The following is a 27,156-nucleotide window of genomic DNA, read 5'->3' on the forward strand; positions in this document are numbered from 1 at the left end:
ATCATTTTCATTTGAGCTCATCTTGATCCCCGAAATGCTGTTGGAAGAGAGCTATTTGAGTTAATTGTCAGATCTGCTGCACCAAATAGCTATTTGTCTTTTTTGCCATGATTATTGAGTGCATGATATGCCCCTAAGCTCTACATGTGTTTTGTTATACGCTTTGCCATCTTTACAGAGGTGCTATTCATGTATTTTTGTGACATGTGTGGTCTCAGAGGGTATATTATATTGTTATCTTAATGCATCTATATACTTGGTAAAGGGTGGAAGGCTCGGCCTTTTGCCTAGTGTTTTGTTCCACTCTTGCCGCCCTAGTTTCCATCATATCAGTGTTATGTTCCCGGATTTTGCGTTCCTTACACAGTTGGGTGATAATGGGAACCCCTTGACAGTCTGCCTTGAATAAAACACCTCCAGCAATGCCCAACCTTGGTTTTACCATTTGCCACCTAGCCTCTTTTTCCCTTGGGTTTCCGGAGCCCGAGGGTCATCTTATTTAAACCCCCCCGGGCCAGTGCTTCTCTGAGTGTTAGTCCGACCGAGCAGACTGCGGGACCACCTCGGGGCAACTTGAGGTTTGGTTTTACTCATAGGATGTCTCATCTGAGTGTGCCCTGAGAACGAGATATGTGCAGATCCTATCAGGATTTGTCGGCACATTCGGGCGGTGTTGCTGGATTTGTTTTAACTTGTCGGAGTTTACTTGTAGAACCGGGATGCCGAGTCTGATCGGAATGTCTAGGGAGAAGGTATATCCTTCGTTGACCGTGAGAGCTTATCATGGGCTAAGTTGGGACTCCCCTGCAGGGATTTGAACTTTCGAAAGCTGTGCCCGCGGTTATGGGCAGATGGGAATTTATTAATGTCCGGTTGTAGATAACTTGAACCTTAACTTAATTAACATGAATCAACCGTGTGTGTTACCGTGATGGTCTCTTCTCGGCGGAGTCCGGGAAGTGAACACGGTGTTGGAGTAATGTTTGCCGTAGGTTGTTCTCTAGTTCTTCGTTCACGCTTTGCTTTCTCTTCTCGCTCTCTTTTGCGAACAGGTTAGCCACCATATATGCTAGTCGCTTGCTGCAGCTCCATATATTACCTTGCCTTACCTATAAGCTTAAATAGTCTTGATCGCGAGGGTGCGAGATTGCTGAGTCCCTGTGGCTCACAGATTACTACAAAACCAGATGCAGGGCTCGATGAGTCTGTTCCAGATGATGCACTTGAGCTCAAGTGGGAGTTCGACGAAGACTCACGCCGTTACTATGTGTCTTTCCTTGATGATCAGTAGTGGTGCCCAGTTGGGGCGATCGGGACCATGTCGCATGTTGGGGTTGATCTTTTATTTTGGTACCGTAGTCGGACCATGATTGTACTGGTTGATGTAATGCTATTTATGTACTTTGTTTGACGTGGTGAGTGTAAGCCAACTATGTACCTTCCCCCTTATTATCTATTTACATGGGTTGTTGTGAAGATTACCTTACTTGCGACATTGCTTTCAATGCGGTTATGCCTCTAAGTCGTGCTCCGACACGTAGGAGATATAGCTGCATCGAGGGCATTACAAGTTGGTAAACAGAGCCTTCCCCGACCTTAGGAGCCCCCACTGCTTGATCGTTATTAGCAGCCGTTGTTGAGTCTAGAAAAAATGTTTTGAGTCATTTAGGAATTATATATCGGAGAGTTTAGGAATTCTTTTTACTCCCCAGTCCCTTCATCGCTCTGGTAAGGCATCCTGATGTAGAGTTTTGACTCTTCTCTTCTCAAATTTCACTAAAAAAAATTTAGGATCACGCGGGTATCTTGGAATCGTTCCGATGGATTTGTGACGAGAACATTGTTCTTGGTGCCTCTTGTCATTTAGGGGTTGTGGCAGTGTCCCGGGGAGTTGAGCTCCGAGGTGTTGTCGTCACAATTTTATCGTTGCAGTTCTGGAATACCTGAGTTTAGTTCGCCGACATCGAAAATCTCTTCTATGCAGTTGTTGGTGAGATAACCTCGACGCCACCCAGTACTGGGGCGGGAGTTCGGGAGTATTGCCATAACTTGTATAACAGATGCTTTTCGAAGGTTGAGGTAGAGGATTTCCGGAGTTTTTCTTAGTTATGTGTTGAAGGATGGATACAGCTGGATGTAGGATTTGCTAGATTTGGGTGAGATATTATGCTTCCCATGTATCCCCAACACTTGATTGCATAACCGGAAAGGTTCGGGAGTTTCATAGGTGGGAATTCTTGTAGCTCTAGTTCTTCTTCCACGGATATTTGGTTTGAGATTGGATGATCTTTACCGAGTATTCGTTCTTGTTCCGTACCTTGTTGATTTTATTCCTCTACCTAAATTCTAAGTGGCTTCTCAATTTATGGATATGTGACCATTTCTATTGGAATGCATTCGTTCATTTTGTTCGGATGTGAAGACTATATGTTGCAATTTCTACCCGTTGGAATCAGCTTCAATTTTTGTCTATCAATGTGCTAATGGATGTCAACCTCTTCAGGATGGCTCCTCCAACGCGCACGACTCCGAATCCTGATCCGCCACCACCACCTCCACCTCCGGAGGCATGGCAAGCTGTGATGGCTGCTACCAATGCAAACATGCAGTTGATCATGGAAATTCTTCAAGAGCGCAACCAAGCGAACCAAGCGAACCAAGGCAACCAAGGCAACAATCAGAATCACTTTGCTACACTCAACCAGTTCCTTGCTAACTAGCCAAAGACCTTCAACAATTGTGTTGAGGCAACTGATGCTGACGATTGGCTTGTGGACTTGTGCAAGCATTTCGAGTGCAGTAACGTCAGGCCTGAGGACTTTGTCAAGTTCGCTTCCTTCCAACTCAAAGACCAAGCTGCAGAATGGTTCCAGCAGTACAAAGATTCTAGAGGAGGCCGTGGGATTACCTGGGATGAATTCCGCCAAGACTTCAAAGCTCATCATATTCCTCAGAGCGTGGTTGAAAGCAAGCGTGAGGAATTCTGCAACCTGAAGCAAGGCTCTTTGTCTGTCTATGACTACAACAAGTTGTTTCAGAAGCTCGCCCGCTTTGCTAAGCAGGACGTCCCTGACGAAAAGAGCATGATATACAAGTTCAGGGGTGGTCTCAGAGAAGAAATCCAGCTAGCTCTTGTCCTCTTTGAGCCCTTGAGGTACTATGAGTTCTACAACATGGCATTGAAGCAAGAGGCTGCTCAACTGAAGTGTGATGCTTCCAAGAAGCGAGTCAGAGATGCTACTCATTCTTCCTCTACTCAAGTGGCCAAGAAGCAGAAGTATTGGCTTCCTCCTCCTCCGTTCTGTCAGCCGTATCAATAGAAGAGCAAAGGTGGCAATGGATCTTCCCACCCACCGAACCCTGGCTTTCAGAACAAGACTTCGTCTCGAGCTCCAAGATCGAGTGCTCCGTATCACCGCCCGCTTTCAGAGGTCACATGCAACAAGTGCCAACAGAAGGGTCACTATGCCAACAAATGCTTCAACCAGAGGCGTCTTCCTCCTCCTCCTGTGAGATCGGCAAGTACAGTTGTGGTCAAGCATAACCCGAAGCACGCCAAGGTCAACTTGATGAATGCAGCTCAGGCAAAGGACTCGTCAGATGTCATCATGGGTAACCTTCCTGTTAACGATGTTCCTGCAAAAGTACTTTTTGATACTGATGCATCGCATTCTTTCTTGTCATGCCCATTTGCATCGAAGCACAATGTTGATACTGAGGTCATGCCCAAAGTCATGCAAGTTGTTTCTCCCGGCAAGCTTTTGACTTCTAGTTTGGTTGCTCCCGATATATCTATCACGTTGGGCGACTACAAGTTTCTTTCTTCTCCGGTGGTTCTTGGCAACTCGGATATTGATCTTATTCTCGGAATGGATTGGCCTTCTAAGCACAAGGCGCATCTTGATTGTGCTGCCAGGCAGATTCGAATGACTCACTCGTCTGAGGATGTAATTGTCTTTGCCGCTCGGGATGATACCATCCGTCTGTTTTCTCTCAATGAGAAGGGTAAACTGGATGCCATCTCGCAAATTCTAGTCATTTTCGAATATCAAGACGTCTTTCCAGAAGAGCTTCCAGGAATGCCTCCGCACCGGCCAGTTGAATTCGTCATCAATCTTGAGCCTGGCACGGAACCGGTTTGAAAACGTCCTTACAAGCTCGGACCTGAAGAGTTGAAGGAGCTGAAGAAGCAACTCGATATTCAAGAGCGAATGGGTCTCATCCGACCTAGTTCTTCTCCGTGGGGTGGTGGAGTTCTTTTTGTGAAGAAGAAGGATGTAACGGACCGACTTTGTGTTGACTACCGTCCATTGAACAAGAAGACTATCAAGAACAAATACCGACTTCCCAACATCAATGAGCTGTTCGATCAACTCAAAGGTGCCCAAGTATTCTCCAAGCTTGATCTCCGTATGGGTTATCACCAGATTTGAATCCGTGAGCAAGATATTCCCGAGACGGCTTTCAGAACAAGCTATGGTTCATATGAATACACTGTCATCTCTTTTGGCCTCGTCAACGCTCCTCTGACTTTCTCTCGCATGATGAACGTCATCTTCAATGCCTACACAAACGACTTCGTTTTGGTCTATCTCGACGACATTCTGGTCTTTTCGAAGAACAAGGAAGATCATGCCAAGCACTTGCGTTTGGTGCTCGATAAGCTCAGGGAACATCAGTTCTACGCCAAGTTCTCAAAGTACGAGTTTTGGCTCGATGAGGTTCTATATCTTGGGCATATCATCTCTGCCAAGGGCATTGCAGTGAATCCTGAGAAGGTGTCTGCAATTATGAATTTGGAACCACCTCAGAACGTGAAGCAACTCCGTAGCTTCCTCGGGCTCGCAAGCTACTGTCGAAGGTTCGTTGAGAACTTTTCAAAGATCGCGAAGCCTCTTTCAAACCTTCTCCAGAAGCACGTCAAGTACGTTTGGTCTCCGGAATGTGACATCGCTTTCAACACCTTGAAAGAGAAATTGGTCACTGCTCCAGTTCTGACTCCTCCTGATGAATCCAAACCGTTCGAGGTCTTCTGCGATGCCTCTCTTCAAGGTCTTGGTGCAGTGTTGATGCAAGAGAATAAAGTTGTGGCTTATACCTCTCGCCAGTTGAAGCCCAACGAGAAGAACTACCCCACTCATGACCTCGAGTTGGCGGCAGTTGTACACGCTTATTTGACTTGGAGACATCTCTTACTGGGAAGAAAAGTGGACATCTTCACTGACCACAAGAGTCTCAAGTACACTTTCACTCAGCCTAATCTCAACCTCAGGCAGACTCGTTGGGTCGAAATGATTCAAAAGTATAATCCGAGTATCGAGTATACTCCAGGCAAGACCAATGTGATTGCTGACGCTTTGAGCAGGAAGGCTTATTGCAACAGTCTGATTCTCAAGCCTTACCAACCCGAGCTTTGTGAAGCTTTCCGCAAACTCAATCTGCAAGTTGTTCCTCAAGGTTTCCTCGCCAACCTTCAAGTATCTCCTACCTTAGAAGACCAGATTCGCCAGGCTCAGCTTCTTGATGCTATGGTGAAGAAGGTGAAGATTGGGATTGCCAAGAGCCAACCCAAGTACAAGTGCTACCGCCTTGATGACAAGGATACTCTCTTCTTCGAGGATCGTATTGTTGTGCCCAAAGGTGACCTTCGTAAAGTGATCATGAATGAGGCTCACAATTCACTCCTCTCCATCCACCCTGGGAGTACGAAGATGTATCAGGACCTCAAGCAAGCTTATTGGTGGACTCGAATGAAGCGAGAGATTGCTCAGTTCGTGAATGAGTGTGATGTCTGCAGAAGAGTGAAGGCAGAACACCAAAGGCCAGCTGGTCTCCTCCAACCTCTTGCCATTGCAGAATGGAAGTTTGACCACATTGAGATGGACTTCATGACTGGGTTTCCAAAGTCCAAGCGTGGTAATGATGCTATATTCGTTGTCATCGACAAACTCACTAAAGTGGCTCACTTTCTGCCTATCAAAGAGTCTACCACTGCAGCTCAATTGGCGGAGCTGTATACCTCTCGAATTGTCTCGCTGCATGGTATTCCACAGGTGATCTCTTCAAACCGTGGCATCATCTTTACCTCCAAGTTTTGGGATTCTTTTCAGAATGCCATGGGCACCAACATCCGCTTCAGCACAACTTTCCATCCTCAAACTAGCAGTCAAGTCGAGCGTGTCAATCAGATTCTTGAAGATCTTCTCAAGGCTTGTGTGATATCCTTCGGCATGAAGTGGGAAGATTGTCTTCCATATGCCGAATTCTCCTACAACAACAGTTTTCAAGCAAGTTCGGGCAAGGCCCCATTCGAAATTTTGTATGGCAGGAAGTGTCGTACTCCACTCAACTGGTCAGAAACCGGTGAACGACAACTTCTTGGAAATGACTTGATCACAGAGGCAGAGGAGATGTGCAAAGTCATTCGTGATAACCTCAAAACAGCGCAATCGCGCCAGAAGAGCTACTATGATAGTAAGCATCGTGATTTGGCTTTCGAGATCGGAGATCATGTTTATCTCCGCGTCTCTCCAATGAAAGGTACTCGTCGCTTCGGTATCAAAGGGAAGCTTGCCCCTAGATACGTGGGTCCTTTCAAGATCGTCAGCAAGAGAGGCGATCTCGCCTATCAACTCGAGCTTCCTTCAAACTTTGCAAATGTGCACGACGTGTTCCATGTCTCTCAGCTCCGCAAGTGCTTCAAGACTCCTGAACGCACCGTCAACTTCGAAGACATTGATCTCCAAGAAGATCTCTCTTATCGTGAGCACCCCGTTGCTATTCTTGAAGAGACTGAATGCAAGACATGCAATAAGTCAATCAAATTCCTCAAAGTCAAGTGGTCACACCATTCTGACCGTGAAGCCACCTGGGAACGTGAGGATCACCTCCGTTCTTAGTATCCGGCGTTCTTCCAGTCCTAGATCTCGGGACGAGATCCTTTCGTAGTGGTGGAGTGTTGTAACACCCCGGATGTAATTTACCTAATATGTACTCCAACTCTTGCCGTTTCTGGCGCTAAGTTATTTTATTTCCACGGGTTCGGGTTTTTGTCTCCGTGTGTTGTTGTTGTTGTCATGCTTCTCATATCATGTCATCATGTGCATTGCATTTGCATACGTGTTCGCCTCATGCATCCGAGCATTTTCCCCGTTGTCCATTTTGCATTCCGGTGCTCCTATCTCCTCCGGTGGTCCTTTCAACCTTCCTTTCGTGTGTGGGGGTTAAACACTTCCGGATTGGACCGAGACTTGTCAAGCAGCCTTGGTTTACTACCGGTAGACAGCCTGTCAAGTTTCGTACCATTTGGACTTCGTTTCATACACCAACGGTTAACCGAGGGACCGAGAAGGCCTCATGTGTGTTGCAGACCAACACCCTTCCAATTTGGCCCAAACCCACCAAAACCCTCTCCATCATCTAGAGCGTTCGATCACGATCGCGTGGCTGAAAACCGCACCTCATTTGGACTCTCCTAGCTCCTCCTATGCCTATAAATAGCACCCGCTCCGAAATTCTCGGTTCTCCTCTCCCGAAACCCTAGTCCCGCTCCTCTCCGCGCGGCCGGACACGTTCGCCGGCCGCCGGACATTGTCCGCCGCTCACCCGGACCAATCGCGTCACGCCACGTGGGCAAGCGCGCCCACATCGCCTCCCCCTCCGCCGGCCCGCCAGGCCCGCGCGGGGCCCTCCCCGGCCCGCGCGCCCGCTGTCGCCTGTCTCCCGTGCCCGGCCGCGCGCCCCGCCACCCGGCTTTGCTTGCCGCCGCCTGTTGCCGTTCCCCGCCGCCTTGCCTCGCGGCCGGCCAGCAGGAGCTCGCCGGAGCCGTGAGCTCGCCGCCCCGCGCCCCCTCAGCATCCCCGATGGCCGGAGCCGCCACCCGCCGCCGGATACGGACGGGGAGAGGCCGGATCCGCCTCTCCCTCACCTCCCCGCCGCTTCTTCGAGCTCGCCGGAGCCGCGAGCAGTTCGCTGGAGTTTGCCTCGGTTCGCGTGCCGAAGAACCCTAGATCTGGACGTGGTTGACTTTCCCCCTCTCCCCTATATTTTTTGCATAGTTCACAACATTGTAACTCTCTCTCCGTAGCTCCGTTTTGGGCGTGTAGCATATCAAAATGTTCGCCTCAGAGGGTACATCATTTCATCTCATTGCATCATTTTCATTTGAGCTCATCTTGATGCCCGAAATGCTGTTGGAAGAGAGCTATTTGAGTTAATTGTCAGATCTGCTGCACCAAATAGCTATTTGTCTTTTTTGCCATGATTATTGTGTGCATGATATGCCCCTGAGCTCTACATGTGTTTTGTTATATGCTTTGCCATCTTTACAGAGGTGCTATTCATGTATTTTTGTGACATGTGTGGTCTCAGAGGGTATATTATATTGTTATCTTAATGCATCTATATACTTGGTAAAGGGTGGAAGGCTCGGCCTTTTGCCTAGTGTTTTGTTCCACTCTTGCCGCCCTAGTTTCCGTCATATCGTTGTTATGTTCCCGAATTTTGCGTTCCTTACGCAGTTGGGTGATAATGGGAACCCCTTGATAGTCCGCCTTGAATAAAACTCCTCCAGCAATGCCCAACCTTGGTTTTACCATTTGCCACCTAGCCTCTTTTTCCCTTGGGTTTCCGGAGCCCGAGGGTCATCTTATTTAAACCCCCCCGGGCCAGTGCTCCTCTGAGTGTTGGTCCGACCGAGCAGACTGCGGGACCACCTCGGGGCAACTTGAGGTTTGGTTTTACTCATAGGATGTCTCATCTGAGTGTGCCCTGAGAACGAGATATGTGCAGATCCTATCGGGATTTGTCGGCACATTCGGGCGGTGTTTGCTGGATTTGTTTTAACTTGTCGGAGTTGTCTTGTAGAACCGGGATGCCGAGTCTGATCGGAATGTCTCGGGAGAAGGTATATCCTTCGTTGACCGTGAGAGCTTGTTATGGGCTAAGTTGGGACTCCCCTGCAGGGATTTGAACTTTCGAAAGCCGTGCCCGCGGTTATGGGCAGATGGGAATTTGTTAATGTCCGGTTGTAGATAACTTGAACCTTAACTTAATTAACATGAATCAACCGTGTGTGTTACCGTGATGGTCTCTTCTCGGCGGAGTCCGGGAAGTGAACACGGTGTTGGAGTAATGTTTGCCGTAGGTTGTTCTCTAGTTCTTCGTTCACGCTTTGCTTTCTCTTCTCGCTCTCTTTTGAGAACAGGTTAGCCACCATATATGCTAGTCGCTTGCTGCAGCTCCACATATTACCTTGCCTTACCTATAAGCTTAAATAATCTTGATCGCGAGGGTGCGAGATTGCTGAGTCCCTGTGGCTCACAGATTACTTCAAAACCAGATGCAGGGCCCAATGACTCCGTTCCAGATGATGCGCTTGAGCTCAAGTGGGAGTTCGATGAAGACTCACGTCGTTACTATGTGTCTTTCCCTGATGATCAGTAGTGGTGCCCAGTTGGGGCGATCGGGACCATGTCGCATGTTGGGGTTGATCTTTTATTTTGGTACCATAGTCGGACCATGATTGTACTGGTTGATGTAATGCTATTTATGTACTTTGTCTGACGTGGCGAGTGTAAGCCAACTATGTACCTTCCCCCTTATTATCTATTTACATGGGTTGTTGTGAAGATTACCTTACTTGCGACATTGCTTTCAATGCGGTTATGGCTCTAAGTCGTGCTCCGACACGTAGGAGATATAGCCGCATCGAGAGCGTTACAGATCAATTCTCCAGCGAGTCGTAAGTGACCCGAAATACTTTAATAGTACAGGTATGCCATCTTTTTCTTCTGAGAAAATAACCCCCGCTTATATCTTTGCAGTTCGGGCCTTAGCCCCTCTCAAATGAGCTCGTCTTCGGGGGATCTTCTTCCACAGATGATGGAGAGAGAAACGCCTCCTCCGGACTCCTCCGCTCTGGGAGCGGGCGACCCCGAAGTGTCGTCGTGGAGGGCCTCTCCGAGTTCGGTGAGGCCATAAGATAATCCCATTGACCCCCAAAGCTCCCAGTGTCCGGCTCCCAAAGAGAGCAGACATAAGAGTCCGGCACTGTCTGGTGTGCGATCGGATGTTCTGAGGGAGTTGGTGGGGTGAGCGGCCATCTCAGATGAACATCGTGTGCTGATGAATACAGTGATGGAGAGAATCTCGTCCGCCGAAAGCGGATTGCACGAAGCTTTTATGAGTCTACTAACAGGCTTTGAGGTACATAAAATAATGTATGATAGTCCTGCACATGCTAGGTGTGCCCTGTGTAGATAGTAGCCCCCGAGACTCTGGTTGTCGTCAGAAACGACGACGAACAGAGGATCATATTCCCAGGTAATAACCATACTGCCTCTATGTGCAGGTGATGGAAGCTCCGGTGGCTAGCCGGACTAGCGAGTTTGCCCATTTAAAACGGCAGTTGGATGCGGCAGACGCCGACATCGAGCTTGTTAACAAAAGGCTTGACGAGGCACAGGGTAAGTGTCATTATCTGGTAAACGCCACATAGTAAGAGCAGCATGATGCCAGTATCTTTAATATGTTGTGACTGCAGATGGAGCTGCCACTGTTGAAGCCTTGCGGGCAGAACTTGCCCGAGCCAAGGAATAAACGAGGTTTGGTAATGCGGCTGCTTTGAAGGCGGCCGAAGAGTTGAAAGCCGAGAAGGTCGTGCATGGCGAGAGCCGAGATAGGATGGCCAATATGGCCATAGAATTAAAAGCCGCCACCGACCATTGCCGGGTTCTTGAAAAGGAAAACCTAGCGAAGGCATCGGACCTTGAGAAGGCTGCTGCGACGAGAAAAGACATCCGCTCAGCTATGAGGGCGAAGAAGGAGGAGCTGCGGGAAGCCGGGGATATTGTAGCTGGGAAATCCTTTATGTTATGGACGAAGTTCGGAGATCCACGGTATGCCCCTCTGGATCGGCTGTGGAGTTCGGAGAATGTGTATATGGATTTGGCGGCGAGCGCTGCCGATGCGACCAAGTACTTCCAGGGTCAGACGGACCGTGAAGTGGACCAGCTGTTTTGGACACAATTCCATTCTCCCGAGCGTCCGCTTTCATTGACTGACCAATTAGCCGAATGGGCCGAACTGAATAGGTTGTCCGGACTCGCCATGAGGTCTGTTGTGGATCAGCTATGGCCGGAAAGGCCAAAACCGAACAACTATTTCAGCTTGGTGCAACAGTTCCTTGACGTGGTGCCGCGCATTAATGCGATGAAGAGGTCGGCGTGCATAGAGGGCTCACCGATGGCCTTTGCCCGTGTTAAAGCATACTGGGCGGAGATGGATGCTACCACTGTTGCAGCGCGGGATTCGGCCATAGGCCGAATGGCTGCTGAGCACTACTTTGAAGAAGTTCTTGAGGGTGCTCGTTTGATAGAGACCCAGTGCTCAAAAAATATTATGTTTGAGTGATATGTAATCTCACTGTAAGCGAAATGCTTTTATAAATTTTTATAAGGCTATTTTTATACTTTTGCCTGAAAGTAATATGATGCCTCTTGGGCGTCCATTTATGTATACATGTGTATAACCTGAAAGATTGCAGCCGTCGGCTTCAACCCCCACGCATATAATGTGGAGGTGCTCACAAAAAACACGCGTTCACACTTAACCCAACGTCTTGGTCCTATTAAGGAGGTGATAGCGGAGCGAGCGAGGCAACCGGACTATAATGTATCAACAAGAGACAGTAAAAAAGGTTTACGCAGGGTCTTAATCTAAAAACAATCCTTGGAGCGGGTCCCTGCTGCATGTCTACGTCTGTGTCTCCGTTGTGCCGTATCCTGGACGGGTGTAGCACGATGATCGTCTGGAAAAGAGAGGAATTTAGGTGAAAAAGTTGTCGTGCAAAAAGATAGCTTTTAAAGAAACCATGTATAATTCAAGAGGAGAAAAAATTGCCACTTGTCTGTGCACGTTGAGCCCCTTGTATTGACAAATAGGGGTGTGACCATTTATTCGGTATAAATAGCGGCGCCGGACATGATTAGTTGTGTCTGAGGTCTTGACGACCTATTGGATGCTTTCGCCGGTCCGGGCGCCATTAGTGTGTGGTCGCCAAGGCAGCCGCACTCTCTTCGACGCGCAGAGATCGCTTGATGTTTCCGTTCACTGAAATGATGCCACGTGGACCGGGCATCTTGAGTGTGAGGGAGGCGTAGTGTGGTATTGCATTAAAGCGAGCGAAAGCTTCGCGTCCGAGCAATGCTTGATAGCCACTTTGGAACGGAGCAATGTGGAAGGTTAAATGCTCGCGACGGAAGTTATCGGGGGAGCCGAATATAACTTGTAGTAGGAGGGAGCCCGTACAACGAGCCCCTAGGCCTGGCGTTACTCCTTTAAAGGTAGTATTGCTATGGTGAATTTTTGTTGGGTCTAACCCCATCCCGCGGATTGTATCTTGATATATTAGGTTTAGATTGCTGCCACCGTCCATCAAGACTCGTGTGAAGTGATATCCGCCAATTACTAGGTCTAATACTAGGGCAGCCATCCTGCGCGTCGGATACTTGCTGAGTAATCGCGATGGTCGAAAGTGATCGGTTGAGACGACCAGTGGCAGGACTTTGCGGTGACAGGCACTTGGGTATATTTTCCTGGGAGTGCCGCGTTGTTTTTTCCCTTGATCACGTGTAACACGTTTACTGTTTTGACTTCTGGTGGAAATATATTTTGTTCCCCAGTGTCTTGCTTGGGAGGCTCGTCCTCGTCTTCACTTGGTGTATCCTCCCCCTTGTGTACGGCGTTGAGCTTGCCGGACTGCTTGAAGACCCAACATTCTCTGTGGGTATGATTAGCAGGTTTACCAGGGGTACTATGGATTTGACATACTTGGTCCAGAATTTTGTTGAGGCTGGACAGTTCATCCCTGGTGCCTTTAGAGGGCGGCTTTTGCTGACCTGGCCGAGAGATTTTGAATCCAGTGTTTACTGTCGTGCCCTTCGTGCTGTCTTCTTTATTCTGGCGTTTGTTATTGTTGTTGCGCTGTGATTTCCCGTTTCCATCTCTAACTTCAGATGTACTGGGGTCGCTGGTGCTGCATCTGGCTAGCCAGCTGTCCTCACCCGCGCAAAAGCGGGTCATGAGGCTTGTTAATACAGCCATCATTCTCAGCTTATTTTGGCCGAGGTGTCTGGCGAGCCATTCGTCACGGACGCTATGCTTAAAAGCTGCCAAGGCTTCAGCGTCCGGACAGTCGACAATCTGGTTCTTTTTAGTAAGAAACCTGTTCCAAAGCTTTCGGGCTGACTCTCCGGGCTATTGAGTTATATGACTCAAATCGTCCGCATCCGGAGGTCGGACATAAGTCCCTTGAAAATTTGCCCGAAAGGCGTCTTCGAGCTCTTCCCAACTTCCAATGGAGCTTTCGGGGAGGCCTTTAAGCCAGTGATGAGATGGCCCTTTGAGCTTGAGGGGTAAGTACTTGATGGCATGGAGATCATCTCCTCGAGCCATATGGATATGAAGGATGTAGTCCTCAATCCAGACCCCAGGGTATGTTGTTCCGTCGTATGTCTCTATGTTTACGGGTTTGAATCCCTCTGGAAATTCGTGGTCTAGCACCTCATCGGTGAAACATAGGGGGTGTGCGGCACCCATGTAGCTAGGTGTACCGCGTTGTTCGGATGTTTGTTGTGTTGCATTGTATGCTGGGGCGCGCTTGCGTGGTCCATAGATGGATCTTGTTGCGTCGTCCTTTGGGTGCGAGCCCTTGCATGGGTCACGTGTTACATTGTGAGTGGCGTTGTATGCCGCTCTGTGTTGGTAGAGGGTTCGTCTATCCGGCCAGGTGGCTGCTTTGATATTTGGTTGTGAGGGGTCTGAGGCCTCCTCATCGAATTCAGGTAGCAGCTTCCGCTTTGGGTAGCTCTTGGAGGGGCAATTGTTGCCGTACCTCGCTGCTGTGTTGAGTATTTTACTCCATCTAATTTGGAGTGTGTCTTGCGCAGCCTTGAGCCTTTGCTTCTGCTTTTTAAGACTCCTTGCGGCGGCAACAAGCATTTTACGGGCATTCTGCTGCTCCGAGTGCCTGTCCGGCGTTATGTCATCCGGACTATTATCCTTGATAGAATTTGTTTGTTCAGTTTGATTATCCGGATTGCCGTTGTCCGGCAACGGTTCGCCCTGCTCTAGCGCTGGGTCTGTGTGATCGTTATTTCTGTCGAGGCGGGATTTGGGGCAGCGCTTGCGTCGCCGCTTTGACTGCTTCTCGAGGGAACAAGCCTTCGGTGCGTCCTTCCGCTCATCGTCGTCATCTTTTGGTGCGTTCACCATGTATACGTCATATGATGAGGTGGGCGTCCAGCGCCCTGTGGGCGATGGTTCTTCTTCGCCTCCCGCATCGTCGTCCATACCATCGATGTTTTCAGAGTCGAAGTCGAGCATGTCGGTTAAATCATCGACAGTGGCTACAAAGTGGGTGGTGGGTGGGCGTCGAATTTCTTCGTCTTCCGCATCCCAATCCTGCTGGCCATGATCCGGGTAGGGCTCTCTTGACAAAGAGAGAGACTTTAGTGATTTCATAATATCGTCGAAGGGCGAGTGCTGAAAGATGTCCGCGGCGACAACCCCATGATCGGCGCCCAATCGGATTCGATCGGCAGGGGCGCGGAAGGTTCGGAGTCCGGGGAGGAGTCCGGCTCCTTGGAGTCACGAGTCTGGCGGAGTGCGGGGCTGGTGTTCGGCTTGATCGTTGTTGGGATCGCAGCCCCCGAGGCGGCGTCCAACCACCCATCCTCGATCGGTGCAGTTGGCTCCGAATTAAGGGTCAAAGCCGATGCGGGTGCGGCCTCCAGGGCACTGTTCGGCGGCAGAGCTAGATCATGCCCGTCGTGACAGTGCGCGTGCTCGGCAGTGGCTCGACTCCGTCGAAGATCAAGTCCCCGCGGATGTCAGCCGTGTAGTTTAAACTTCCAAACCTGACCTGACGGCCAGGGGCGTAGCTTTCGATCTGCTCCAGATGGCCAAGCAAATTAGCCCGTAGTGCAAAGCCGCCGAAGACAGAGATCTGTCCGGGGAGACAAGTTTCACCCTGGACCGCATCACTATCGATGATAGTAGGAGCCATCAAGCCTGACGGCGACGACACAGAGGAACTCTCAATGAAAGCACCAATGTCGGTGTCAAAACCGGCGGATCTCGGGTAGGGGGTCCCGAACTGTGCGTCTAGGCCGGATGGTAACAGGAGGCAAGGGACACGAAGTTTTACCCAGGTTCGGGCCCTCTTGATGGAGGTAAGACCCTACGTCCTGCTTGATTAATATTGATGATATGGGTAGTACAAGAGTAGATCTACCACGAGATCGGAGAGGCTAAACCCTAGAAGCTAGCCTATGGTATGATTGTTGTTATGTATCTTGTCCTACGGACTAAAACCCTCCGGTTTATATAGACACCGGAGAGGGTTAGGGTTACACAAAGTCGGTTACAATGGTAGGAGATCTACATATCCGTATCGCCAAGCTTGCCTTCCATGCTAAGGAAAGTCCCTTCTGGACACGGGATGAAGTCTTCAATCTTGTATCTTCATAGTCCAGGAGTCCGGCTGAAGGTATAGTCCGGCCATCCGGACACCCCCTAATCCAGGACTCCCTCAACGAGCATGAGGATGAGGAGGGCCCATATACTCAGTGGCGCCTGGCAACTTCCTATGGATCACCCCTTCTTGTTTGTATACAGCCCACTGCTGATGTTACTACTAAGGAAGCAGGTGTTGTCTCCCATGGTCGCACTCTCTGGACCTATTCCAACACCCGTTGCATGGTATTCGGGATGGATACTAATGTGCTAGCGCCAACACCTTCTCCCTGGTACAGTATTGATAGTCTTGGAACAAACTCACTCTTCCTTGGACAAAACTATCCAATGATGGTTAAAGGCGATCCAACAACCATTGCCATGACGTTACTACCACTTATGAGAAGCAACTGTATCTATACGTCGGACATTGCGGTGGTTCCCTACCCTGGTCGTGATATAGTAGGTCGCTTCATCCTGGATGATCAGTCCTGCGTTGGTCTCGAGATTGACAGTAGTTGGCCATTCCCAGAGAATCACTTGTGGTTCAAAGCAAGTGTTGCCAACACCGAGGATTGATTGAGTTGAATTTCATTTGATTGCTTGTTATTTGTTGTGTGATGAAAACTTTAGTATTTATAATGTATCCTCGTTGTGGTTGTGGGTTGATGACCTGTTCTATGTAATAAAATGATATGCCTGTGATAAACTTACTAAATTTATGAATGGCTTTCGAGTCGCTTCTCTGGGTGGGTGCTGCGACGAGGCAAAAAAATATTTTCCGAATACATAATTGTACGTGCATTGCAACAGGTTATCGGATGAGGCCAATCAACAATAGTACACTACTTGTGCTAGCTTCACATGTTGCGCTATCTCTATGTCTACGTACGTAATACAACAAGTTTTAAACTTGAGACCAGCCACCCATCCTCTCAAAGAACACTTTTTAACCTAGCACAGACTCCAGGAAATTTGGCCATAGTGTGAGGTGGGCCATATGTTAATGTGTTCGCTGTACGTAACCAGCACCTCAAATCCTCGATACTACTACTATAAGTAGTAGGAGTAGTAGGGTGGCATGGGCCAGAACAAGCATTCACGTCCAGGAGTACGGCACACGCCACCAGCACGACTTCCATCTGGCACCATATTTGTTGGAGTCCGTGCTACAACAATCTCTTCAACCTCATCGTTTCTCTAACTCAGCCATCGCGCGGCGGGCGAGGTGGGGGTTTGCCGATAGTCGGTTTCCTCAACTGCGGTCCCACTTGTAAGGCCAACTCCAACGCACGACCCCAAACGGACCTCTGTTTTGCCCGGATTCTGTCCGTTTGGGTAGGGCAATGGGGTCGTGTCTGGGCCATTTCTCGGATGCGGTGGTCGTGCGCCGAACGCGCGGACGCATCCCAGCCGCGTACATTTTTCTTTGCAAACACATATTTTTTTTTCATCATTGATTTTTTGGTACATGGAAATACATCACCAAAATTTTGATTAGAAAAACAAGAACCACAATAATACATTTTAGAAGATATCCAACTTCCATAACTACTCCTGTAAGTTGGATTAGTGCCTTCTCGATGCATTTATTGTTGATCTGCGGAGGCTCGATCCTGCGTGCTTCTTTCTTCTTCGAGTGTAAAGAAGTAGATGTGTCTAGCCTCTATTCTATCAACAAGTGCACTAGTCTCATCTCTAGCCTCTATGCTAGCTAAGAGTTCTAGAACATCTACTAAATTGCGCTCTATCAATATATCATTGTACTCTTCTTCTCAATACCAAAACTTGCATCCATTCTACACAATAAAACTTTAAGTTAGCACAACTAGTCTAATCCGAGAGCACAACCGAAGATTTGGTCAAGTTCTTCCTCCTTTTGCCGACACGTGGGACATCCAGCATCCAGGTCGTGTCATGCAAGAAAATAGAGTGGTAGTTGAAGCCACATGATGTGCTTCTTGGGTTAAACTGTAAATAGAATCTTACTACTCTTGAGTAACTCCAAAAGCGGCCACTGAAGATCTTTATTGGATTTGTTTTTCATCACCAGCACATCGAGGTGAAAGATGTGCAGGTTCAGTGGGTCCTCTTGCGTTTTCACTGACATGTGGGACCGCATATGAGCAAACAGACGATGGGCTCCACGCGTCTGCTGGCTGGTTGAGAAGAGAGATAGAGGAGGGCTGAGCACGGACTCCAGGAAATTTGTTCTACGTAACCAGCACCTCGATATAGTGGGGTGGCATGGGCCATAACTAGCATTCATGTCTAGCAGTACGGCACACGCCACCCACACGAGTCCCATCCGATACCAATTTTCTTGGAGTCTGTGCTGCAGCCATCTCTTCTCCCTACTATTTTCTCAGCCATCGCGCGGTGGGCGGGGTGGGGGTTTGCCGATAGTCGGTTTGCTCAACTGCGGTCCCACTTGTAAGTGAAAATGCAACACAGCACGAATTCCCCCTTGAGCGGCGTGCCGGACCAACCATGTGGGGGTGCGACGTGAACACAACAGGCTTTTCCTTTTGAACTTGTAACTTGTAAAATTTGGTTCTGCTCCATGGCACGACCGATAGATAGAAATAACGATTTTCCCTAGAGTAATGAGAAGTTTGGTTCTGGCACGGTTCATGCATGGAGTACATAGGAAAATTATGAAGTTGATGCGAAAGGTAAGATAATTACTAGTAGTACCATATACTACTACATGGATTTGACGGAAAGATAAAGATACATACGGATCCATCAACAACATCCTCACGCCCTAGTGCATCGGGTCACCAACCGACGTGTGAGGAGCAGCGGCGTTGGTGGCAAGCTCAACATGCTTCTGAACAATGCCGTCCAAGGTTGCCCTGCAGTCCAAGAAGCCCAGCGTCCTATCGTCCTCCTCTTGCATGTAGTAGTCCTTGTGGACGATTTGCGCGTAGACGTGGGTGATTATGTCGATGGTGTCTTGCTGCGCCAAGCGCTGCGCGGCAAGTGCGACCTCGAGGTGGACATTCTTCGACGCGACGACGGGTAGTCGCACGACCACCAGTGCGTCGAAGAGGTTGTCACCATAAAGGCCGTTGAGGGTGGCAGGCATCGCAGAGCCTGGGCGAGTGGGCTGGAGGCATACGTCAAGGTCGTCCGTGAGCTTCTTAATGCCGGTGAACTTGTCGAGGAAGCCAACGAGGACCTCGTCGAACAAGGAGACGAAGCTTTCATCCAAGCGGCCCCTCGCCCTGGCAGCCTCAAGCACTACCTGGAGACGTTCCTCGGTGCCGGGCTGCAGGCCGGCATCATGGACCATCTGGCACAGCCGGCTGATGCTCGTGCTCATCGCCTCCATGGGTCTAGCTTCTAGTCAACTGATCTTGCGATTGGAGTTATCACTCTTGCCCTTGGGTGCGTAGGTGCGTAGGATTTCGTAGATTGGACTGGCGGGAGCCTTTATATGAGAAGTGCAGACCGCGTTGAATTCACATGCGTGTTGGCCATCTACTCCTCGCCCCTCTACTGCACCTGCCTTTGGCTGTATGACAGGTTGGCCAGCCACCCGTTGGGCCCACGTGTCATACACCCAAAGGCAGGTGCAGTAAGTCAATAAAGCTATGTCCCCCTCCGTGCCCATGCATGCTTTCAATGAGTTGAGACTACCAAACACCACATGCAGTGGTTAGTTCATTGCATGTAATCCTATTAAGTAGCAAAAGGACATTAAGTTATCTCGCCGATAGGAATAAAACAATACACCATGTATTTATTTATAGAGCGGGTAGTACATTTTTTGTGACATGCATTACTAGATATTGCTAGTCAAATACTAAATCCAGATGGACGTGGTAGTACTACTAAATCCAGACGGTGGTGCTAGTACTAGTAGTAGTAGTACTACCAATGTAGTAGCACTGTACTACCCGTTGGTCAAATTATTACGTGCTGCTCCTCACAGTGAAGTGACAAGACCCTACACCGGAGATGACACCTGAGTATAGGCGCCGTGTTCGGCATACCATATTCAGCCTCACCGTCTGCAGTCACTATCATCATGGCTGTAGACCTAGCCTGCTTACAACTAGTCATGTTCGACATAATTTCCTGTTCGTAGATGCCCGTGCATTGCACGGAACACCAAGATTGGGGGTGGACGGTGCCGGCAGCGGCCATCGCGCCAGATTTTTTCATGGCCTTCTAGATGTGGTGGGGAGGAGATAAGGCTGATTGTGTGAGACAAGGAGTTTTTTGTAAATAGGGAACAAGTGCGGGCATCTTTTTGCAAAACTGGAGAAGTCTGGTTTGTATGCGTCAGATCTAGATCCGACGACTATTGGTGAAAGATGGCAGGCACAACATCATCACCAACTCGGGACCTGTTTGATTCGCAGGATTTTGAAAACGCAGGAATAGGACACGGCAATATTACAAGTTTCAAACTGATATTACATAAGTTAGGAGTAATGCTGCACCTACGAAGAGGGAATTACTAGGAAGTTTACGTAAGAACTTCCGTTACTTTAGGTGGATGCAGCATTATCGTACAAACCAAAATCCACCGCCCTGACAAGTCACTAATGGGCAAATAAGTTTTCGAGTCTCTGGCCACTTAATGTTTCAAAAACAAATTCAGCTTCTGAGGAGACTTTGTCATTTAGGCTTAGACGCTTGCGGTGATCAGCACGCCATTCATTGTTGCGCCAGAGAACGCCAAACCTCATTACCTTGAGCACACTTGCCTCTAGAACAAAGAACCTGGCCAATTTAATCTCAGATGTGTTGCCTCGATAGTGGATCAAATCAATTTCTGTAAGATGGAGATCAAAGCATTCGATGAGATTGTTATAGTGCAACACATTTTTCACTTTTGGGTCTTTTTTTATCTGGAAAAGAAGAGAACATATTAGAGCAGATGGTTGTATAAGATTGTCGGGTCATCAAGAGGTACCAATATCATTCGCTCATATGATAGGGTTGGCTGGCTAGTGATATTTTTTCACTCACTCACTCACACACACTCTCTCTCTCTCTTTCCTCTCATTTACCTAGGAGTACGTGAAGAGCTTGGGCATTTGTTGCCTTCCACTATGTGGCCGATGCCATATTTCGCAAAAGTATGCCACATAATACACATTGATGTCAAATCAAAAGATTTTGGCACCGCTCTCGCGATGTGAGAGAGTTGGCACCGCTGTGCACACAGACCCACATGTATAAACAAATCAATCAAACCAACTACACCAGCCTCTCACTCTCCCAAACAAGTGTTTTTTATTGCCTCAGTCCGCTCTCTCTCTCCCACGCAAGTGATTTTTCATTGCGTGAGTTAATTTGGCACCGGAGAAAAGTAGGTGATCTAGATTGGGGCACCAGGTAAGCAATGGAGGGGCATCGATGCCAAATGCATCACAAGTGAATTTGGCGCGTGTTTTGGCCTACATAGTGGAGGGTCGTTATAGCCCACTTTTTTACTAGCTCTTATTTAGTATAAAATTTTGACCATATATTTATGTAAGAAAATGCTAATGCATGTCACTAAAAATTACACCATTTGAAATTATGTTCAAATACGAATCCAACGATATAGTTCTTAGTGACATGCATTAACATTTTCTCAGTTAAATCTATGGTCAAATTTTGATACTACAAAATAGGAAGAGTAAACTAGGATGGGGGTAGTACTAGATCTTAGGGTAACCATAGAGTTACTGGAGTAGTCTAAGTTACTTTCCACTATGACTAGCCTAGGCTACTATAGTAGTACAACAAAAAACGATGCAGGTGATCACGTGAGAAAAAATACTAAAAACATTTCTTTCGGTGCAGTGCGTAGATGCATTTTTGAACACTACACTTGTCATCGTAATTTGGGAAAATTATGAAAAATTTGAGCTACGTTGTGATTACCGTTTACTAATAGGAAAGAAGTTTCACCTCGATGAGTAGCTTCTCCATGCACGGAAAGCATGTAAGGAATCCAACAACTTGATCTAGATTGGGGCCGATAGATTTTATTGCCAAGATCTTCACTGTGTGCATAGACTGGGTCAAGCTTGTGGGAATCATTTTCTGGAAGACGGTCGTAAATACATCAAGAAGAAATTTAAAAATGTGAATTTCAAGAATACGGAGAAGAAGATGAGTGCTGTAGCTGACCGATTACGGATCCAATAAAGAGTTCGGAGAATTTGGCAGGCGAGTGCACCAATGCTGTCAATTTTGGCATGTCAATGACCCTCATTTTTGTTAGACCTTCTAGATCCGATACAAGCAATCTCTCAAGGAAAGGCGCATTCTCAATGACCATAACGTGGAACAGCTGGAGTGATCTCTTCCCAATTGATGTCTTGTTGCGGGGCCAGTAAGACACATAAATCCATCGGAGATTCGTCGAGGTGATGTGGAGGCTAATGAACCTATGGATCTGCTCAAGGTGAAGGTACTCGAGCGCAGTACAGCTGCAGATTAGGTGCTCCATATCCTTCTTCGAGATGACAATGTCGAAGAGGTCGAACTGCTTGAGTTGAGGGAGAAGAAGGGCGGGCGCGACATTAATCTGGCGAAGATAGCAGGAGCTGAAGCTGGTGCAGCGCAGCGTTCGCGCAAGGCGAAGTGCAGACGGCGGCAAAGAGCGACATCGTCCAGCTTCAAAGCTGAGCTCCTCGAGCTGATCTAGGGAGGGGGATAAGAACCACTCGTCGAACTTGGGTTGGACCTTGCAGTTGGTACTGAACATGCGGATGTCAAGGAGTCAGGCTGGCCCAGGGTGCGATGAAAGGATCTTGGAGACTGTGTCCATGCGTTTTCAATCCCCGTCGCAGAGGCAGCTGTCGACGGTGAGGTTGAGGGGGACGCGGTGCCAGAGGGGGCGCCACCGCAGGGAGAGCAGGGCGGTCCGCACGGCAGATTTGGTGGGGAGGAGGCCGATGATGACGAGCAGCATGTCGTCGGGGAGGCTGCTGATGAAGGTCGGGCTCACCGGATGCAGTTTTGGCTCGAGCCGCCTCCGCTTGTTGGCTGCCTCGCCATCCATCTCAACCGGCGGCGACGCCGGCGTACACGTGTGCTGGTGTGTGTTGTGTGCTGGGTGTGCGCGAGTGCGTCCTTCTGTGCATGCCGCCGCACAGTGGTGAATTGTGCGCGAGTGCGTCCTCCACGCGGAAGAAGTGTGTCCTCAATCCGCCCTCAATTTACTAGGGTGCAGGGTGCTATCCCGAGTGGTTTCAACTTTGTTTACTTCACTGCGTGTCAGATGGGCCTCTAGTTTACTTATTTTCACCCACTGCCACATGGGCCAGCACACGAAGATACTGAACACGAGCTGACAAGGCAGCATGTGGACTGGTTGACCGATCAACTAAACAATATACGGAGCTATACGCTGACACAGTGAGCGTATAATCCGTCGGTATAGAGTGTTCATGTGAGAGGGGAGGCCCGTGAGAGATAGCAGAGAGAGAGAGCTACTCCCTCCGTTCGATAATGTAGTTCCAACATTTTTTATAAAAGTCAAACTTTTGAAACTTTGACTAAGTTTATAAAGAAATTACTTATATATACAATACCAAAGATAAATGATAGTATGAAGTAAGTACATGTTGTGATGAATCTAATGATCTTTCCAGATGTAAATGTTTTCCTCCACATATACCTAGTCAAACTTTTCTGAGGTTTGACTTTTCAAAACATCCATATGCTTATGGACGTGAGAGAGTCCCTAACTAGAGAGAGAGAGAGAGAAATAGAAAGAGTGAGTGAAAAAAGTGTGTGTGTGTGTGTGTGTGTGTGTGTTTGAAAGAGACATGGACAACACTCGATAAAAGTCAATAAAAAATGTGTGTGTCTTATGCAAACATATCACACATGCATCTTCGACAATGGAAGCAAGGTGAGGAGATAGTGTGTGGTTGTTTGCAGCCGAGAGAGCAAGACCCCTAGCACGTTGCCAAGAAGGGTCTGACAAACAAGGGAGAGAGGTCGAGAGAGACGTACGGAGAAAATGCAGACATGGGGAGGAGAGAGTGAGGGAGTCCTGGACTAAGGGGTCCTCGGGCGTCCGGCCTGTTATCCATGGGCCGGACTGATGGGCTGTGAAGACATGAAGACCGCAGATTGTACATGTGTCCGGATTGGACTCTCCTTGCCGTGGAAGGCAAGCTTGGCGACTGACTATGAAGATTCCTTCTCATGTAACCGACTCTATGTAAACCCTAGATCCCCCCAGTGTCTATATAAACCAGAGGGGTTAGTCTGGAAAGGATATACTCATTACCATAGTCATATAGGCTAGGTTTCTAGGGTTTAGACATCACGATCTCGTGGTAGATCAACTCTTGTAACACTCATATTCATCAATATCAATCAAGCAGGTTGTAGGGTATTACCTCCATAGAGAGGGCCCAAACCTAGGTAAACATCTTGTCCCCTATCTCCTGTTACCATCGATCCTAGACGCACAGTTTGGGACCCCCTACCCGAGATCCGCGATGTCTACTACACAACCTTCTTCTTGTAGACGCTGTTGGGCCTCCAAGTGCAGAGGTTTGTAGGACAGTAGCAAATTTCCCTCAAGTGGGTGACCTAAGGTTTATCAATCCGTAGGAGGCGTAGGATGAAGATGGTCTCTCTCAAGCAACCCTGCAACCAAATAACAAAGAGTCTCTTGTGTCCCCAACACACCCAATACAATGGTAAATTGTATAGGTGCACTAGTTCGGCGAAGAGATGGTGATACAAGTGCAATATGGATGGTAGATAAAGGTATTTGTAATCTGAAAATATAAAAACAGCAAGGTAACTAATGATAAAAGTGAGCGTAAACGGTATTGCAATGATAGGAAATAAGGCCTAGGGTTCATACTTTCACTTGTGTAAGTCCTCTCAACAATACTAACATAATTGGATCATAAAATTATCCCTCAACATGCAACAAAGAGTCACTCCAAAGTCACTAATAGCGGAGAACGAACGAAGAGATTATGGTAGGGTACGAAACCACCTCAAAGTTATTCTTTCCAATCAATCCGTTGGGCTATTCCTATAAGTGTCACAAACAGCCCTAGAGTTCGTACTCGAACACCTTAAGATACAAATCAACCAAAACCCTAATGTCACCTAGATACTTCAATGTCACCTCAAGTATCCGTGGGCATGATTATACGATATGCATCACACAATCTCAATTCATCTATTCAACCAACACAAAGAACCTCAAAGAGTGCCCCAAAGTTTCTACCGGAGAATCACGACGAAAACGTGTGCCAACCCTTATGCATAGGTTCCCAATGTCACGAAACCCGCAAGTTGGTCACCAAAACGTACATCAAGTGGCACGTGGTATCCCATTGTCACCACAGATATCCACGGCAAGACATACATCAAGTGTTCTCAAGTCTTTAAAGACTCAATCCGATAAGATTACTTCAAAGGGGAAACTCGATTCATTACAAGAGAGAAGAGGGGGGAAGAAACATCATAGGATCCAAATATAAAAGCAAAGCTCGCGATACATCAAGATCGTATCATCTCAAGAACACGAGAGAGAGAGAGAGATCAAACACATAGCTACTGGTACATACCCTCAGCCCCGAGGGAGAACTACTCCCTCCTCGTCATGGAGAGCACCGGGATGATGAAGATGGCCACCGGAGAAGGATTGCCCCCTCCGGCAGGGTGCCGGAATGGGTCTATATTGAGTTTTGGTGGCTACGGAGGCTTCTGGCAGCGGAACTCCCGATCTATGTTGCTCTGGAAGTTTTAGGGTACGACGGTATATATGGGTGAAAGGAGTATGTCGGTGGAGCTACGGGGGCCCCACGAGGCAGGGGGCGCGCCCAGGGGGGAGGGTGCACCCCCACCCTCATGAGCACCTCCCATATCTTCTGACGTGGGGTTCAAGTCCATCAGGTGGGTTTCCTTCCAAAAATAACTTCTCCAGTTGATTTCGTTCCGTTTTGACTCCGTCTGATATTCCTTTTCCTCGAAACACTGAAATAGGCATAAAACAGCAAATCTGGGTTGGCCCTCCGGTTAATAGGTTAGTCCCAAAAATAATATAAAATTGGAAAATAAAGCCCAATATTGCCTAAAACAGTAGATAATATAGCATGGAGCAATCAAAAATTATAGATACGTTGGAGACGTATCAAGCATCCCCAAGCTTAATTCTTGCTCGTCCTCGAGTAGGTAAATGATAAAAAAGATAATTTTTGATGTGGAATGCTAGTTGGCATAATTTCATTGCAATTCTTCTTACTTGTGATATGAATATTCAGATCCGAAAGATTCAAGACAAAAGTTCATATTGACATAAAAATAATAATACTTCAAGCATACTGACAAAGCAATCATGTCTTCTCAAAATAACATGGCCAAAGAAAGTTATCCCTACAAAATCATATAGTCTGGCTATGCTCCATCTTCCCCACACAAAATATTTAAATCATGCACAACCCCGATGACAAGCCAAGCAATTGTTTCATACTTTAACATTTTCAAAACTTTTTCAATCTTCACGCAATACATGAGCGTGAGCCATGCATATAACACTATATGTGGAATAGAATGGTGGTTGTGGAGAAGACAAAAAGAGGGAAGATAGTCTCACATCAACTAGGCATATCAACGGGCTATGAAGATGCCCATTAATAGATATCAATGCAAGGAGTAGGGATTGCCATGCAACGGATGCACTAGAGCTATAAATGTATAAAAGCACAACAAAAGAAACTAAGTGGGTGTGCATCCAACTTGCTTGCTCACGAAGACCTAGGGCACTTGAGGAGGCCCATTGTTGGAATATACAAGCCAAGTTCTATAATTAAAAATTCCCACTAGTATATGAAAGTGACAAAATGAGAGACTCTCTATCATGAAGATCATGGTGCTAATTTGAAGCACAAGTGTGGTAAAAGGATAGTGGCATTGTCCCTTCTCTCTTTTTCTCTCATTTTTTTTATTTTTTTATTTTTTTTGTTTGGGCCTTTTCTCTCTTTTTATGGCCTCTTTTTTTCTCTTTTTTTTATTTTTCGTCCGGAGTCTCATCCCGACTTGTGGGGGAATCATAGTCTCCATCATCCTTTCCTCACTTGGGACAATGCTCTAATAATGATGATCATCACACTTTTATTTTTCTTACAACTCAACAATTACAACTCGATATTTAGAACAAAATATGACTCTATATGAATGCTTCCGGCGGTGTACCGGGATATGCAATGACTCGTGAGTGACATGTATGAAAGAATTATGAACGGTGGCTTTGCCACAAATACAATGTCAACTACATGATCATGCTAGCAATATGACAATGATGGAGCGTGTCATAATAAACAGAACGGTGGAAAGTTGCATGGCAATATATCTCGGAATGGCTATGGAAATGCCATAATAGGTAGGTATGGTGGCTGTTTTGAGGAAGGTATATGGTGGGTGTATGATACCGGCGAAAGGTGCGCGGTATTAGAGAGGCTAGCAATAGTGGAAGGATGGGAAAAAGTGCGTATAATCCATGGACTCAACATTAGTCATAAAGATCTCATATACTTATTGCAAAAATCTACAGGTTATCAAAGCAAAGTATTACGCGCATGCTCCTAGGGGGATAGATTGGTAGGAAAAGACCATCGCTCGTCCCCGACCGCCACTCATAAGGAAGAC

This window comes from Triticum urartu, chromosome 3A, assembly GCF_056163025.1.
Source record: "Triticum urartu cultivar PI428250 chromosome 3A, HENAU_Tu73, whole genome shotgun sequence".
Taxonomy (NCBI): Eukaryota; Viridiplantae; Streptophyta; class Magnoliopsida; order Poales; family Poaceae; genus Triticum; species Triticum urartu.